Source organism: Eptesicus fuscus, chromosome 15 (assembly GCF_027574615.1).
Source record: "Eptesicus fuscus isolate TK198812 chromosome 15, DD_ASM_mEF_20220401, whole genome shotgun sequence".
NCBI classification, from domain to species: Eukaryota; Metazoa; Chordata; class Mammalia; order Chiroptera; family Vespertilionidae; genus Eptesicus; species Eptesicus fuscus.
In genome coordinates, this window is record NC_072487.1 from 54,037,657 (window position 1) to 54,053,818 (window position 16,162).

General features: G+C 46.3%; 1 long non-coding RNA gene across 2 annotated transcripts in view; it reads right to left on the reverse strand.

Annotated features, from left to right (window-relative positions):
- LOC114231682 (uncharacterized) overlaps window positions 1-16,162 on the reverse strand; it is a 145,987-nt gene that overhangs the window by 57,747 nt on the left and 72,078 nt on the right. For both annotated transcript variants that reach the window (XR_008558393.1, XR_008558392.1), the window contains exon 3: window positions 6,412-6,534. This is a non-coding gene — a long non-coding RNA (uncharacterized LOC114231682). The remainder of the gene's footprint in view (window positions 1-6,411; window positions 6,535-16,162) is intronic.

Genomic DNA, 16,162 nt, shown 5'->3' on the forward strand with positions numbered 1-16,162 from the left:
GGGGAAGGGGAAGGGGGAGGGGAATCTGGAAACAATCCAGATGTGCATCACAGGGAAAGAGAGTTTTTTATTTTTATTTTTTTTTTTTTTTCCTTTTTTAAATTGACTTTATTGGGGTGACATTGGTTAATAAAATTATACATATTTCAGAAATCTTCACATTCTGCCCACTTCATTTTATTTTATTATTTTATTTTATTTTATACCTCATCTGTATATTGTATTGTGTGTTCACCACCCAAGTCAAGTCTCCTACCATTTCCATTCTAAAAACAGACCTTTGATTTTACTCTCTCTCTCTCCCTCTCTCTCTCTTTTTTTTTTTTTTTTTTAATTTCTTTATTGATTAAGGTGTCACATATTTGTCCTCATCCCCCCATTCCCATCCCACCCCTCTCCCCACGCATGCCCCAATCCCCTGTTGAACTTAACCGTTGGATAGGCTTATATGCATGCATACAGGTCCTTTGGTTGAACTCTTCCCCTCCCCCCACCCTCCCCCTACCCTCCCCTATCCTCCCTCTGAGGCCCGATAGTCCGATCGATGCCTCCTTGCTTCTGGTTCTGTTCTTGTTCCTCAGTCTATGTTGTTCATCATTTCCCCTAGATGAGCGAGATCATATGTCACTAGATATATACTAATAAGCACTGAATGTGAGACGAGCAATAATAGTTATGCTGACAGGCAAATGAATCAGTCTGTAGCGAGCTTCCCCCTGGACCAACAGTTCTTTTGAGACTCAATTTCAATGTCCAGTAGTTCCTTATGTGTACATGTCAGCACTGACCCCCCAGCTCTGGATGGTGGACAAATGGCGGTAACGGAGGTCCGACTCCCTCTGGTTTGGTCTCGGCCGAACCCAGGGGCACGGCGTCACCCGGACTAAGGGGCACGTGGCCTCACCCATACCCAAGGGGCGCATGGTCTCACCCGGGCCTGGGACCCAGCCTCACCCGGATGGATCCAGGGGCACACGGCCTCACCCGGACCCAGGCTCTGGCTTCACCCGGACCCAGGGACACTTGGCCTCTCCCAGACCCAGGGCCACTTGGGCTCACCCGGGCCTAGGTGCACGAGGCCTCATCTGGATCCAGGGACACATGGTCGCACCCGGACCCAGGGACGCTTGGCCTCTCCCAGACCCAGGGCCACTTGGGCTCACCCGGACCTAGGTGCACGAGGCCTCATCTGGATCCAGGGACACCTGGTCGCACCCGGACCCAGGGACGCTTGGCCTCTCCCAGACCCAGGGCCACTTGGGCTCACCCGGGCCTAGATGCACGAGGCCTCACCCGGATCCAGGGACACATGGTCTCACCCGGACACAGGGACGCTTGGCCTCTCCCAGACCCAGGGCCACTTGGGCTCACCCGGACCTAGGTGCACGAGGCCTCATCTGGATCCAGGGACACATGGTCGCACCCGGACCCAGGGACGCTTGGCCTCTCCCAGACCCAGGGCCACTTGGGCTCACCCGGACCTAGGTGCACGAGGCCTCATCCGGATCCAGGGACACATGGTCGCACCCGGACCCAGGGACGCTTGGCCTCTCCCAGACCCAGGGCCACTTGGGCTCACCCGGGCCTAGGTGCACGAGGCCTCATCTGGATCCAGGGACACATGGTCTCACCCGAACCCAGGGACGCTTGGCCTCTCCCAGACCCAGGGCCACTTGGGCTCACCCGGGCCTAGGTGCACGAGGCCTCACCCGGATCCAGGGACACATGGTCTCACCCGGACACAGGGACGCTTGGCCTCTCCTAGACCCAGGGCCACTTGGGCTCACCCGGGCCTAGGTGCACGAGGCCTCACCTGGATCCAGGGACGCATGGTCTCACCCGGACCCAGGGACACTTGGCCTCTCCCAGACCCAGGGCCATTTGGGCTCACCCGGGCCTAGGTGCACGAGGCCTCATCCGGATCCAGGGACGCATGGTCTCACCCGGACCCAGGGACGCTTGGCCTCTCCCAGACCCAGGGCCACTTGGGCTCACCCGGGCCTAGGTGCACGCGGCCTCACCCGGATCCAGGGACACATGGTCTCACCCGGACCCAGGGACGCTTGGCCTCTCCCTGACCCAGGGCCACTTGGGCTCACCCGGGCCTAGGTGCACGAGGCCTCATCCGGATCCAGGGACGCATGGTCTCACCCGGACCCAGGGACGCTTGGCCTCTCCCAGACCCAGGGCCACTTGGGCTCACCTGGGCCTAGGTGCACGAGGCCTCACCCGGATCCAGGGACACATGGTCTCACCTGGACCCAGGGGCGCTTGGTCTTTTCCAGACCCAGGGGCACGTGGCCTCACCCGGGCCTAGGTGCTCGAGGCCTCACCTGGATCCAGGGACACATGGTCTCACCCGGACCCAGGGAGGCTTGGCCTCTCCCAGACCCAGGGCCACTTGGGCTCACCCGGGCCTAGGTGCACGAGGCCTCACCCGGATCCAGGGACACATGGTCTCACCCGGACCCAGGGACGCTTGGCCTCTCCCAGACCCAGGGCCACTTGGGCTCACCCGGGCCTAGGTTCACGAGGCCTCACCCGATCCAGGGACACATGGTCTCACCTGGACCCAGGGATGTTTGGCCTCTCCCAGACCCAGGGCCACTTGGGCTCACCCGGGCCTAGATGCGCGAGGCCTCACCTGGATCTATGGACCCCTGGCCTCACTCGGATCCAGGGGAGCGTGGCCTCCCCCAGACCCAGGGGCGCTTGGCACCTCCGCAAGAGTCCCGCCTCTCCCCGCAGGCATCTGGGTCTCCCACGGGTCCCCAGAAGCTGGATTTCAGTGTGATGGAGAGCTAATCTCCCCTAGGTTTGGAACAAAAGCCCCTTTCCCCCGCCACCAACCAGACCCACGCGCCTCCACACCTCATCCCCTCCGATTTCGCTGGTTTCCTCTTCCCTCTTAGCTATAAATCTACCATTCAGCCATCTCTCCTGTAGTTCTGGATGGCAGAGGCTCTGTCCTCCATTCGTGCCCCTGAAATTGCTGTGCGCGGTGGAGTTCGCAGTTCCTTTGTTTAACTTAGCCGCCTTCTTGATTCTCCTCTGTCAAAATGGCTTAAAGGGCTTGAATGTAAGATGAGAACTCCTAAGAATCCTCCAAATCGGTGTTGGCAGCCTCCGGGGCCTCGAGGATCTCACTGCGCAGTTCGGCCAGGTCGGTGGCGCGGATGCGCCCCTCCTGCAGAAAGATGGTCTCTTCCTTCACAGAGAGCCGCTGCGCCGAGTCCGCGGCCGCCGCCACAGCAGCTGCTGCGGCGCCCACGAGCCCATGGCCCCGGCTGCGGTGCTGACTGAGAGGAGCAGCCGCCCGGTCTGGGGAGACGCGAGCAGCAGTCGCCACCCTCACTAGTCCATGTTCCAGTTGTATTTCCGAAACTGCCATGTGAGGCAACACATCAGCCTTCACCTCCGCCGTCATCTTTTTCGAATTCCCCAATTTGTTCTTCTTAATCCCTTGAATTCAGTCAACTCTACTGAGGTCTAGTGGCGCCGGGAGGTGCACGGAGAGGGCGCCCGGGCCTCCGTCCGGTGTGCGGAGCGCGCGGCCCGCGGAACCAGGCGCGCGGGGGCCTCGCGGTGGGGATGGGCGCTGGGCGGCCGCCGGGCTCCGGGCGCCGCTGCCGCCGCGGCGTCCCCAGTGCCCCGGGCCGGGCGGCCTGCGGGGGCGGCGCAGTTGCGAAACTGAGTGCGTATCTACAGTTAAGTCTTGATTGTTGTTGGTGTCACTAGGAGGAATTATCCTCCAGGCCAATTGTCCATGAGGACCCTCTTTGTCTATATAGGAAGAGTTGCTGTGCAGGAGACATGAGGCTCCTGTGTCTGTGTCCCTCTGTATTCCTTGCAAACACCTCTGAGAGAAACGCGCCCTGGAGTTTCGCCCGCTGCCTGGAACTGGGTTTCAATGTAGTTGGAACTGGGTCTCAGCGCAGTCTGGCGCCTTTGTCTCCTTCCCAGCAGGGCCGTTCAGTGGCGCAGGCAACAGTCCCTCCTCTGCGCGCCCTCCCGTGTGCGCCTCTGGAGCCGCCGCTCCTCTGTGCCTCTGCCCCACAGGCCAAATTCATTCCCCCAGCATGTGCCTGGCTTCCCAGGGTTTCGCCCGGAACTGGGGTTCAGTGCAGTCGGAACTGGGGTTCAGCCCGGTCCGGAGCCCTTGTCTCCTTCCCGCTAGGGCAGTTCAGTGGCGCAGGCAACAGTCCGTCCTTTGCGCCCTTTCCTGCGCGCGCCTCTGGAGCTCTGCCTTCCGCCGCTCCTCTGTGCCTGCGCCCCACAGCCCAGATTCATTCCCCCAGCCTGCGCCTGGCTTCCCAGGGTTTCGCCCGGAGCGGGGTTCAGTGCAGTCGGAGCCGGCGCTCAGCGCAATCCGGAGCCTTTATCTCCTTCCTGCCAGTGAACGCCGGCCAGGCCGTCAGCCGCCCCTTCCTCTCCGGCTCCATCCTCCCCGCAGGCGCGCGTGCTCGTGTCTCCGTCCGTTTCTCCATACCTCAGGCTTTTGCGGCTCCCCCGACTGTCCCCGTGGCCTTCTCCTTCTCCCCAGCTGTGGGCATTTCAGTCCGCCAGCTTTCCCGCGGCTCTGGACGATGACCGTTCTGACCTCTAGTTGTATCTTTGAAATTGTTGTGCCCGGCTGCGGGCTAGGTGCTTAACCTATGGCGCCATCTTGGTTTCTCTCGAAAGAGAGTTTTTTAAAACTGTGGTGTATTCAAAGGGGAAGGGGGAGGGGAAGGGGAAGGGGAATAGGAAGGGGAAGGGGAAAGGGAAGTATCTTCACTCTTCCCTCACATCATACACAAAAATCAATTTGAGAATTAAAGGTAAAACAATATAATAATAAAGTTAGGGGGGAAACTTAGGAGTAAATCTTTACAACCTTACAGTAGGCAAAAACTTTTCAAGAAGGACAGAGAAAGCATGAACCATAAGAGGAAGACATTGATAAACTTTAATACATCCAACTACAAAGTGTCTGTTCATCTAAAGACACTATCAAGAAAGTAAAAAGGCAAGTCACAGACTGGGAAAAAAATATTCACAATACACATATCTGATAAATATGCCCAAACCACACCAAGAAATCCTATAAATCAATAATAAAAAGAAAAAGAACTCAATTTTTCAAATGGGCATAGGATTTGAACAGACAGCTCACGAAGAAGTTATACAAATGGCCAATAAGCACATGTAGAAGTATTCAACATCATTAGTCATCAGGTTTCTACAAAGTAAAATACAATGAGATACACACACACACACACACACACACACACACAGTAACAACACCAAATGTTGGAAAGGATGTGGAACAACTCCAAGTTTCACTTTTTCTGGTGGAATATATAATGGTACAACTACTTTGGAAAAATGTTTAGCAATTTCTTACAAGGTTACACATACATCTGACCTATGACCCAGAAATTCGATTCATAGATATTTTCCCAAGAGGAATGAAAATGTGTGTTTATAGAAATGTCTGTTTATAGAAAGCTTTATATAAGAATTTGCATAGAAATTTTATTCAGAATAGCCAAAATCTGGAAACAATCCAGATGTGCATCACAGGGAAAGAGAGTTTTTTAAAACTGTGGTGTATTCAAAGAATGGAACACTTAACTACTCAGCAATAAAAACAAATGAACTACTGGTACATACAACATAAATGAATCTTTAAAATATTATACTCAATGAAAGAAACAAAGTACAAAAGAGCACATACATGATTCCACTCATAAGAAATTCTAGAATAGATAGAACTAAGGTATGATGATACAAAGCCAATCAGTAGTTGAAGGGTAACTATGGGAATTGACTGGGGGGCATGTGGGAACATAATGGGCTAATGATAATATTTTATCTTGATATGCAGTTGTCAAAACTAATGAACTTAAACATCTGAGCATTTCACAGTACAGCAGTCCCTGCTTATCCATAGTATCACTTTCTGTGGTTACCCACAGTCAACCAAGATCTGAAAATTTAAATGGAAAATTCCAGGAATAGAAAGTTCATAAGTTTTAAGCTGTGTGCCATCCCAATCCATCCTACCTGGTATATGATTTATTTATCCCTTGCAGCAGTGGGAAACGTCCGGCCCGCGGGCCATATAAGGCCCTCGAAATCATTTGGTCTGGCCCTACCAAGGCATTAGGGGTGAATTAATTAAATATTTTACCAAATATAGCTGGCTGATTTTTAAGTTGATAATTTTGTATGGCTCGTGAATAATGTTATAAATATCCAAATGGCCCAATGTTCCCCACCCCTGGTCCAGAGTATGCGCTGTATAGGCTACCTGCCCTGTAGTCATTTGGTAGCCATGTGGGTTATTAGATAGACTGTCATGGTATCGCAGTGCTTGTGTTCAAGGCAGCCTTATTTTACTTAATATTGGCCCTCATCGTGCCTTACCTTAAACCACGAGATCCCCATGGTGTTTGTAGTTGGAAAGCAAAACTAGGTGGCCATTCCTTCTGTTACACAAGATTACATCAGCACTCCCTTCATCCTGTACTTCATTAGCTTTTGTAATTCCTGGAAATAAAGCATTTTCTATTTTTGCAAAAGTAAATTTTAAATAAATAAATAAGCAATTTTTTTCCTAGAATCTTAGAATTAAAAGAGATCTTTGATGCCATTTAGATCAAATAAATCCTAATCAAATACAATAATGTCTACTCTAATATGTCTCAATTTAGACATTTCCAGGGAGAGTGTTATCAGTGGGGTGCCCGCTGTGTCCCCACCTGTTATTGGTGGAAGTGGAGTTCTTGGGGTGCCACGGGAACAAGAATTTCCTGAGGCCCCCCACAGGAGGATGAGGTATAGTGGAAAGCTTTATTGATGATATGACATTAGGGGAATTCCTCTCCAAGGTCCCATCTCCTTCCCTCTAGCCATGGAAAAAGTTCAACTATTATCTTCAATAGAGCTAGGATTAAAATCACTGCCCAGAGTTTCAGCTCCATATTAAAGCACAATCCAGTCCAGCATATGGCTAGCTTAGCTTGTGTTCCCAGCTGCAGTCCATTGCATGTGGGGTCACATGGCGGGCGAGTGCAGATCATGGAGCAAGCAAGAAATAGAAGTGCAAGAGCAAGCAAGAGCAAACAAGAGAGCAAGAACTCTTTGTCTGGGTTATAATTAGGAATTTAACCAATTAAGCCTTCAAGATTTCACATGCTTATAGTGTTTCCACACCCTAGCCAATTATCTTTTTTTCCAGGTTAGACTGACAGGCAAGCACCTTCCAAACATCTCTCCAAATTCACTGCGCATGCACCCATCTTTGACGGAGCCCCTTTCCCAGTGTTTTGCAGGGAATAGACTGGTGGCTCCCTGGGGCCTGGGAAATTGCAGCTTCCTGGTGAAGCTTCCCAGATGACCATGCTTATAATGTCTGGCCTTCCCTTTGCTTTCTTCCCATTATTAATATTAATAAACTAGCTACTTACGATGGTAACAATAGGAAACCCACTGTCTAGGAAGATAACCCATTAATAGACCAATCCTAATTTCCACTTTAGAGCACATAATACTCCAAACCCTGATTTCACAGATTATGAAACTGGGGCCTGTGGAGTGGAGAAACTTGATATCTTACAGTAATTTAGAGGCGGAGCTAGACCGGGCTTCTGCCCTCTCTCTGCAAGTAACAAAGTTAAAACACTTTTGCACCCTACCTTTGATTCCTACTCTTTGCTTCTGGTTCTGTCTCCAGAGCAACAGGGACTCTAATTTCTTTTCCATCTAATTACTTTTCCACATGACAGCCCTTCAGATTTTTCAAGGAAACTTTATTTCATCTCCTGAGTCTTTTTCCAAAAGAAGTCATTCTCTCTATCCCAGTCCGTTCAATTTTTCTTCATTTGGCATGAGTCTATACTCTTCACCACCTTCAGCACTCAATTTCCCACAGGTTGGAGACACTTTTTTTAATTATGGACACCCAGAACTAAATAAAATCCCAGCAGTAAAGAATACAGTGGGCCATGAGCTTCCCTTGATCTTGATAGCTCACTTCTATAATTGTACTCAGTCTTACCTTTCTAGCAACCAGATCACATTGTTGAATCTGTTATTAAAGTTATCAAATGAGCACTAACTATGTCCCAGGCATTGTCCTAAGTACATGAGTTTAATTCTTATGAAAATGCCAACAATATTAGTTGTAACTAATATCATCCTCATCTTCCAGGTAAGGAAAATAAAACACAGATTTTAAGAAACAGACCCTAGATCACACATCTAGTAAGTGGCAGAGCCAGGATTCTAACCTAGGCAGATGGCTCCAAAGCCTGAACTCTTAATGTCTTGCCACAAATGACAATGAAAAATAAGCATCTTTATCAAAAATTGTTGATATTGTTCACTGCTGTGAAGGGAGATCTCTCACATCCGTGAAATAGAATATTTTGCATTCATCACTATTAATTTTAAGATTGTGAGTTTTGGTTTCTCCTTCTTTAAAACTTGCACTTTATAATTCAATATATTAGCTATTTTTCCCCAGGTTGTGTCATCTTCAAATCTGATAATAAGCTTTCTAGCTTTTCAGTTAAGTTGTTGATTAAAAATTACAACTACCAAAAGGCCTAGATATGTAAAAACTTGTTTGGCAGCAAAAAATAACCTAAGGGTTGACCCTTCTTTGCTCTTGTTTAGCCAGTTAGAAATCTACATGATAATTCTATATTCTGGCCTATATTTGTTCATCTTGTCATAAAAATTGGGATATACTAAGATAGAATTTCCTAAACCTTTGTGCCTAGAATGCTATCAAAATATAAATGAAGTTAGTATGGTCCAACTTGTTCTTTGGGAATCCATGCTACCTCTAAATTATTACAACTTTTGGTAACTATATGAAAGCTCATCTTGTTAATGCTCTATTTTAGAAATGGTAGCTGAAGTTGTCATCAAGACTACTGATCTATGGTCTCCAATATTTATCTTTGCCCTTTTTGAGGTTGTTTGGAACTAGTTATGGCTTCCTCACTCCACATCCACTCTCAGAACCCAAAAGTTTCCAACAGTGCTATCTCAAACACATATGCACATTCTTTTAGTATCATGAGCAGTTGGTCATCTGAACTTAGGAAATGAAACGTATTTTCACAACTTCAGACTCTTACATTTATTTGCCTCCTTTACATCTTCATTCAGACATCTTACAAGGCATTTGCAATTTAATGTTTCCAATGAAGCTTCTACTTTTCACCCCATTCCAAAACCTGCTCCTCTCACAGTCTTCTCCATCTCAATAAATGACTAGGTCACAAACCTTGAAGTCACCTTTGATTCTTCTCCTCTTATATTCTATAAGCAATCCATTAGCAAATCTTATGGGCCTTGCCCCTCCCCCAATTTATCCAGAATCCAACAATACGTCTCAACCCCTCTACTGCTACATTCTAATCCAAGCCACCTTCATCTTCCTTCTGGACTATTGCACTTTCCTCCTAATTAGTGTCTCTACTTTCACCCTTATTCCATGTAGAAGATGCTATTAGCTCACTAAATCAGACCCTCTGAAAAGCCTTTTATCAATTGGTTGGTGAGCCCCTTACCCAGCTGCTGTAAGTGCATCAATGATAATTGCACTTGGGCAATGGAAGCCACTACACCTGGAAGGGCCTGGGATTTACACCATCCATCCCTTTCCCCCAGAGACTTCATCCAATAACCAGGGTGAAGGTAAAAAGCCCCTCTCCCTCATCTCAAGTGGGAAAAAAACTCTACAGTGTAATTTATGCTCCAGAGCTTCCCATGAGATCAGGCTGAATGTTTGCCATTCTCCTCCTCTTTTACCTGCTTCTTTTACTCTCCCCCAGTTTATCCATAAATCACACACACATCCCCCTCTCAGGTTCTACTTCTGGGAACTCAGCCTAATACTCTCCCCTTACAACAGTCACAGTTAACCTGTTAAAAAGTTCACATCAGCCTGGCTGGTGTGACTCAGTGGTGGAGTGTTGACTTATGAACCAGGAGGTCATGGTTCAATTCCCAGTCAGGGCACATGCCTGGGTTGTGGCTCGATCCCCAGTGTAGGGCATGCAGGAGGCAGCCAATCAATGATTCTCTCTCATCATTGATGTTTCTATCTCTCTCTCCCTCTCTCTGAAATCAATACAAATATATTTTTTAAATGTTCATATCATTCCTTTGCACAAATCCCTCCATTGGCTTCCCATCTCACCAAGATAAGAAAAAAGACAAAAATTCAGGGATTTTTAGCATGGCCAAAAAGACCAGCCAGCTAACTTTGCAACTTCATCTCCTTTCCCTCCCTGCCTCATCCATTCCACTCCACTCTCACTGGTCTCCTTGATATTCCTCCAAATCCTATGTCACCTCCTCTTTCAAGGCCTTTGTACCAAAATTCCTCCACCCAGATATGCACTAAGCTTGCTCACTTCCTTCAAGTCTTTGTTCAAATGTCACTCATTATAGAAGCCTTCTCTCACTATCCCACCATAAAATAGCACACATACCCCACTTCCTGTCACTCTCTTCGTTATCCATCTCCTACCATAAGAATGTAAGTTCCCTGAGAATGCACCCATTACTTTGTACTTATATCCCCAGCACCTAAATCGTGTCTAGCTTATATTAGGCATTTTAAAATTTTATTGAATTTTTTGAGTAGGCTATATTTTGACTTCCTACACACAAACCACCCAAACACACATACACATCCAACAACTGTCATTGATTTCAAAGTCCTATTAACACTATTTGTCCGACTTTTTATAGCCTAGGAACCATTATCAGTGATGGCCACAACAGAAGCAAAATAGAAGTTGAGTTGTTAGGACTCTTTTGCTCTAATCTATTAATGTTGTTCCACTAGAAAAAAAAAAAAAGGATAATATGTGGAAGTCAGGAAACAATAGAGCTTTGCAATCCAGAAAGCTTGAGAATTGTACTGTTAGCTCAAATGGCTTTTAGTCAAGTTGCTAAGCAGATTACTCCAAAATATAAAGCATAGTTGCTATCGTTAGTATAAATTAAATAAATGAAATTTAAAGTTAGTAAAAACTTAGGTAACAGAGATGTTTTTATATTTAAAACCACAGAAAGCCCATAATTATTCAATCATATAACGAATGGATAAATTTCTCTTGTTACTCATAGGAAGGCTTTTGTGTTACGTCTTTGGAATGGACAAAAAGTAACAGAAGAATTTTGGATTTGAGCACAGAATTATAAGTGGATCATGGAAATAAAACTGATGTGTTTAAACTTTGCTTTTTTTTTAATCCTCACCTGAGGATATGTTTTCATTTATATGAGAGAGAGAGAAAGGGAGAGGGAGAGAGAGAGAGAAAAAAAAAAATGTGAGGGAGAAACATCGATCAGCTGCCTCCTGTACTCACCCTGACCGGGGGATTGAACCCGCAACCTGGGTATGTGCCCTGACTGGGAAATGAACCTGCACAGGATGACACTCCAACCAACTGAGCCCCACTGACCAAGGCTAAACTATAATTGTTAAAATGTATAAAACTGACCCTGTAGCAGAAGTACTGATGTCACTCAATAATCTAGAAAAACACACTTCACCCCACAGCTTAGGACACCTCCCTCCCCTATCTCAGGTACTCTATATATTCCCTTATTTTTACAAAAACATTAGTTAGTCAGAAACGTCATAACAGATCTGTCTTCACTGTGACTTCAGTAGCTACGCGGCCTATAAGGAATATTCACACTTGTTTGCAATTATTGGAGGGAGTGGTGCCTTCTGAGCTTCTTCCTATACCAGCCCCCACAGAGCCTCTTCTTCCTCAGCTTTGTGCTCAAGGTTCTGACCCTCCAGGACATGCCCACTCTACCCTGACCCTTCCGCCACTCCCCTCCACTGAGGTTCCCCAGAAGCTGCCTGCACCACATGTCCCTCTGGTATGACTGCCTACCCCCACAGTCTGCTCATTCAAACAGTTCCTCACTTGCTCCCAGCTCTTTGCAGTCAGGCTTCCCGGTCAACCCTGCCTCTGCTCTCTCTCCTGCCAGGGCCCTGGCTCGTTTCTTTATTGATTGATCCTAGTGGGGAAACCTCTCTCTAAGACAGAGTCTTCACTGTTCCCTGGGGGAATCATCACATATTTCCCAAAGGGGACTTCTATAATTTGACCTTCCCCCAACAGCTGCCTCTGTAATCGGTAGCAGGGCTTTTCAAAGAGTAGTCCCAGACGCCCTGAGCCAAGATCTTGGGTCTGGGCCAGAAATTCTCAGTGCATCGTAGGTCGTTTCTAACAAGCTACCAAGGAGAGTTAGTTGCCGTGTAAGTTCACGAACCACCGCACTCCTCCATCACAGGGGAATATCTCTATAAATCCCTCCGGAGCAACCACTCTTCCTCCTTCTCTTACGGAAGGCCACCATGCCCCACGGGCAGCATCGAGGGCAGAGAAAGTCTACAGTCGGGGCCTCTCAGAGGCCAGAGCACTTCCAATTTCTGAGAATGGCAGGATTTTAGAAAGTGAAGAAATGCCAACAGGATTACAAGAATTGTGATATACCCTAATGTTTACACTCAATAAGTATATATAGTGCAATAGAATCGTGCTAGTCACAGGTTTACAAAATATAAAATTGATAGTACCCAACAGCTAATATGATCTGGTCATAGAACACAAGTTTAAAGTCTTGTGTGATGTCCTCCTTCTCTTCCTCCCCCTCCCCAATTACATCAGTGTGTGTCAGTGGCTGTGTGTTTAACCTCATTTGGAAATAACATCCAAATTCCACGTTTGAGGCTATTCTCAAATGTGAGGTCTTGGCAATGTGGCCCTCCCGAGACCTACTGTGACTGGCCCTATACATTATCACTTCAAAAGTGGACCCCCTTCCTGGGATATATTCCTAGATTTGTTGAATATGAAAAAAAAAAAAAAAACCCACTCTCCCGGAAGGGGAAAGTATGCCCCATGTCCCCAAACCACTCCCCTCCCAAGCAGACACTTTTGTTTGCGGCCAACCCTGCGGACGTTACTGACCTGGGAGAGAAAACTGCCAGATCCCTGTGCACTTGTCATTCTCCATGCAGGACACCTCTTTGTCCTTCCCATTCTCTTCGCCACCCCAATCCTGTCTTGATTAAACTCCCAGCCAGGTCTCCACTGTATTACAGGAAATTAAAGAAAGATGTGAGCGTGGAGGCCACGGGGGCATAGGCTACCAAGGAGACAGAACTGAACCTCACATCACCCTGCTTGGCCCCAGAGGATGGCTGGTTAGCCAGAGATGGGTAAGATTCCTCAGGAAAGGAACAACCTAAGACAGGCACAGTCGCAGAGGGGCCATCAGGAGAGAACTTGGGGGTCAACAGAGGTGGGGCACAGACCCTCACCCCCCCCCCCAACTTTGCAGGGGCCTGAACCTTCACCCCTTCTGAGGGAGGTCTCCTGCCCCCATGACTGCTTAACTTCCCATGCCCCGCTCAAATCGGGACCCGGGTAACAGACAGAGACTTGGCCGACAGCAGCTGCCCTCTCACTGCAACAAGACTTGTTTGAGTTGTCTTGTACCCATGGTGTGGGGAAGTGGGTTTTTGATATCTAAATCCAGCCTAGTACCAGGAATGCTCAGGGCCTACTCAAGAAGGCAAATAATCCTTTCCACTAAGGATAAATATGTGATACCTTAATCAATAAAGAAATTTTAAAAAATAAGATTGTTGTTAGAGTATTAAATTTGACAGTAAAATAGTAGTCAAGTTTTCAGGCTAATTTAAATTGGTTAATTGAAATAAGCAAATATTCTAGAAAAATTAATTGTATGGGACAAAAAGCTGTTCCTAAAGTGTTAACTAAAATTTTTATTGGTAGTTCATCTCATGGTAAAATTGTGTAACATGTAATGAACCTAAAGCAGTCATATTATAGTGCAAAAAAATTAAAATTTAAAAGCTATCAAGACTACATTATAAAATTTTCAAAAGCCTCCTAATATTTAAATCAAAAAAGGGGGGATAGTAGAAGAATATCATGTAAGGAAAAATATCCTGTAAGTAAATTACATCTAGAAAATTTTTACTTTAGAAAATTAACTTTCATTTGTAATGCTAACAGCAAGACACCCAGGTAAAACATACATGGGGTCAAAACAAGCCAAAGGAAAATCGTTTGGGCAAAAAATGAAAAAGGATCGAAAGTCAAATTTATAGAAAAGATTCCTTTGTTAACTTTTGGTTGAGAATATCTTTGTATATTTTCAGAAAACAACTCCGAGACCATGTGGATTCCTGCAACAGAGAGGAATCGACAGGACTACTCCAGCCATGAAAACAGAAGAGAAGCAGTCCAGAGATGGAAGACGCTGATGACGCCTTGCCATACTAGCAGTCAGCAGCTGTGCATCACTGCAGGTTGCCCAGGACCAAACCAGAGAGGGTCGGACCTGCATTGCTACCATTTGTCCACCATCCAGAACTGAAATATCATTGCTGACATGTACACATAAGGAACTGTAGGACATTGAAATTGGGACTCAAAAGAACTGTTGACCCAGAAAGACACTCAGAAAAAAAAAAAGAAAGAAAGAAGTGACTGATGCTTGGGCCAGGGCAGTGGTCGGCAAACTGCGGCTCGAGAGCCACATGCGGCTCTTTGGCCCCTTGAGTTTTTAGCAAAGGCCAGCTTAGGAGTACCCTAATTAAATTAATAACAATGTACCTACCTATATAGTTTAAGTTTAAAATATTTGGCTCTCAAAAGAAATTTCAATCGTTGTACTGTTGATATTTGGCTCTGTTAACTAATGAGTTTGCAGACCACTGGGCCAGGGGAACCCTACTGGTGGCCGTGGTAACAACTAATGAGAGATTTCCAAAGAGGAGGTGAATGGCAAGGTCACATGACCCCTCACAATGCCCAGTGACACCTGGAGGGCTAGGATTTGGTTTCAGGAAGGGAGCGGGTGGGGTTTATTCTAGTTACATAAACTAAAATTTCTCTTCATGCTCACCTTATTTTCATCAAGAAAATCTTAAAATTTGCAATCAGTGACACTCAATAGAGAAAAGGAGTTGTATAAGGAAGGGAGCTTAACCTCTTCCTTTGGGCCTCATTCCCACTTCACCCTGAAAAATCCAAGATTGAAATTTACAATATCTATCTGACACTTATAGTTGGGGTTGTTCTGCTCATACATTTTCTCCCCCTGAGAAAAATAAAAGTACTTTCTTTTTTTAAAATATATATATAAATATATATATATATACTTTTTATTGATCTCAGAGAGGAAGGGAGAGAGAGTGAGAGATAGAAACATCAATGATGAGAGAGAATCATGGATTGGCTGCCTCCTGCATGCCCCATACTGGAGATAGAGCCCTGACCGGGAATCAAACCGTGACCTCCTGGTCAATGCTCAACCACTGAGCCATGCAGGCCTGGCTGGCTAAAAGTACTTTCCACACCTGAAGGTGTTCTGCTTTCCTATCATTGTACCCAAGCAAAGCAATATCTCCTTGGCAACTTGTGCCCAGGATAAGAAAAGCTGCCTGTCTGAGAGGGCAGGGGTCTCTAAACTCACTTTCTCCTCTACCAGCACAGACGTTCCAGTGCTACATTCGATCATAACTATGTGGATTTATTTAGCTACAATGTTATCATCCCCATTAAGCCACAAGTAAGAGACAATTCTCTGCTTTTATTTATAACCTGAAGGGATTATTTTTGAGTTAAGGCTTTAAGAATTCAGATCTATCAGGAAAGAACAGCTTGTGTAATGAACTTCCTGTTTTCATCATATTTGGACACCGAGCCTCCTAGTTGCCTGTTATTATTACCCAGTTAATATGAACTGCCTGAGGTTTATTTTTAGCTGCACTGACTCTATTGTAAGGACTGCATAACTGCTTTCAAAATGGGAAAATGTAATTACGGGATCTAACACTAAGTTGGGGGTATTCTTAGGTCCTTTCGCAAAGCAATGACTTCAAAAAATGAAAATAACCCTTTTAAATGGCTAAAGAAAACACAGTTATTTGATCCAAAATAGCCCATTGATCCTTTTACAAATGAAACACTTACTTCACAGAATAAAGTCTCATTTTTGTTTAAGTGACCTAAACCTATGACTTTATTTCTAAGTTCAGAGTAGTGGGAGTAGAGTGAGGGAAAGAATTGGTAGAGAATAGAGGCAGGAAGGG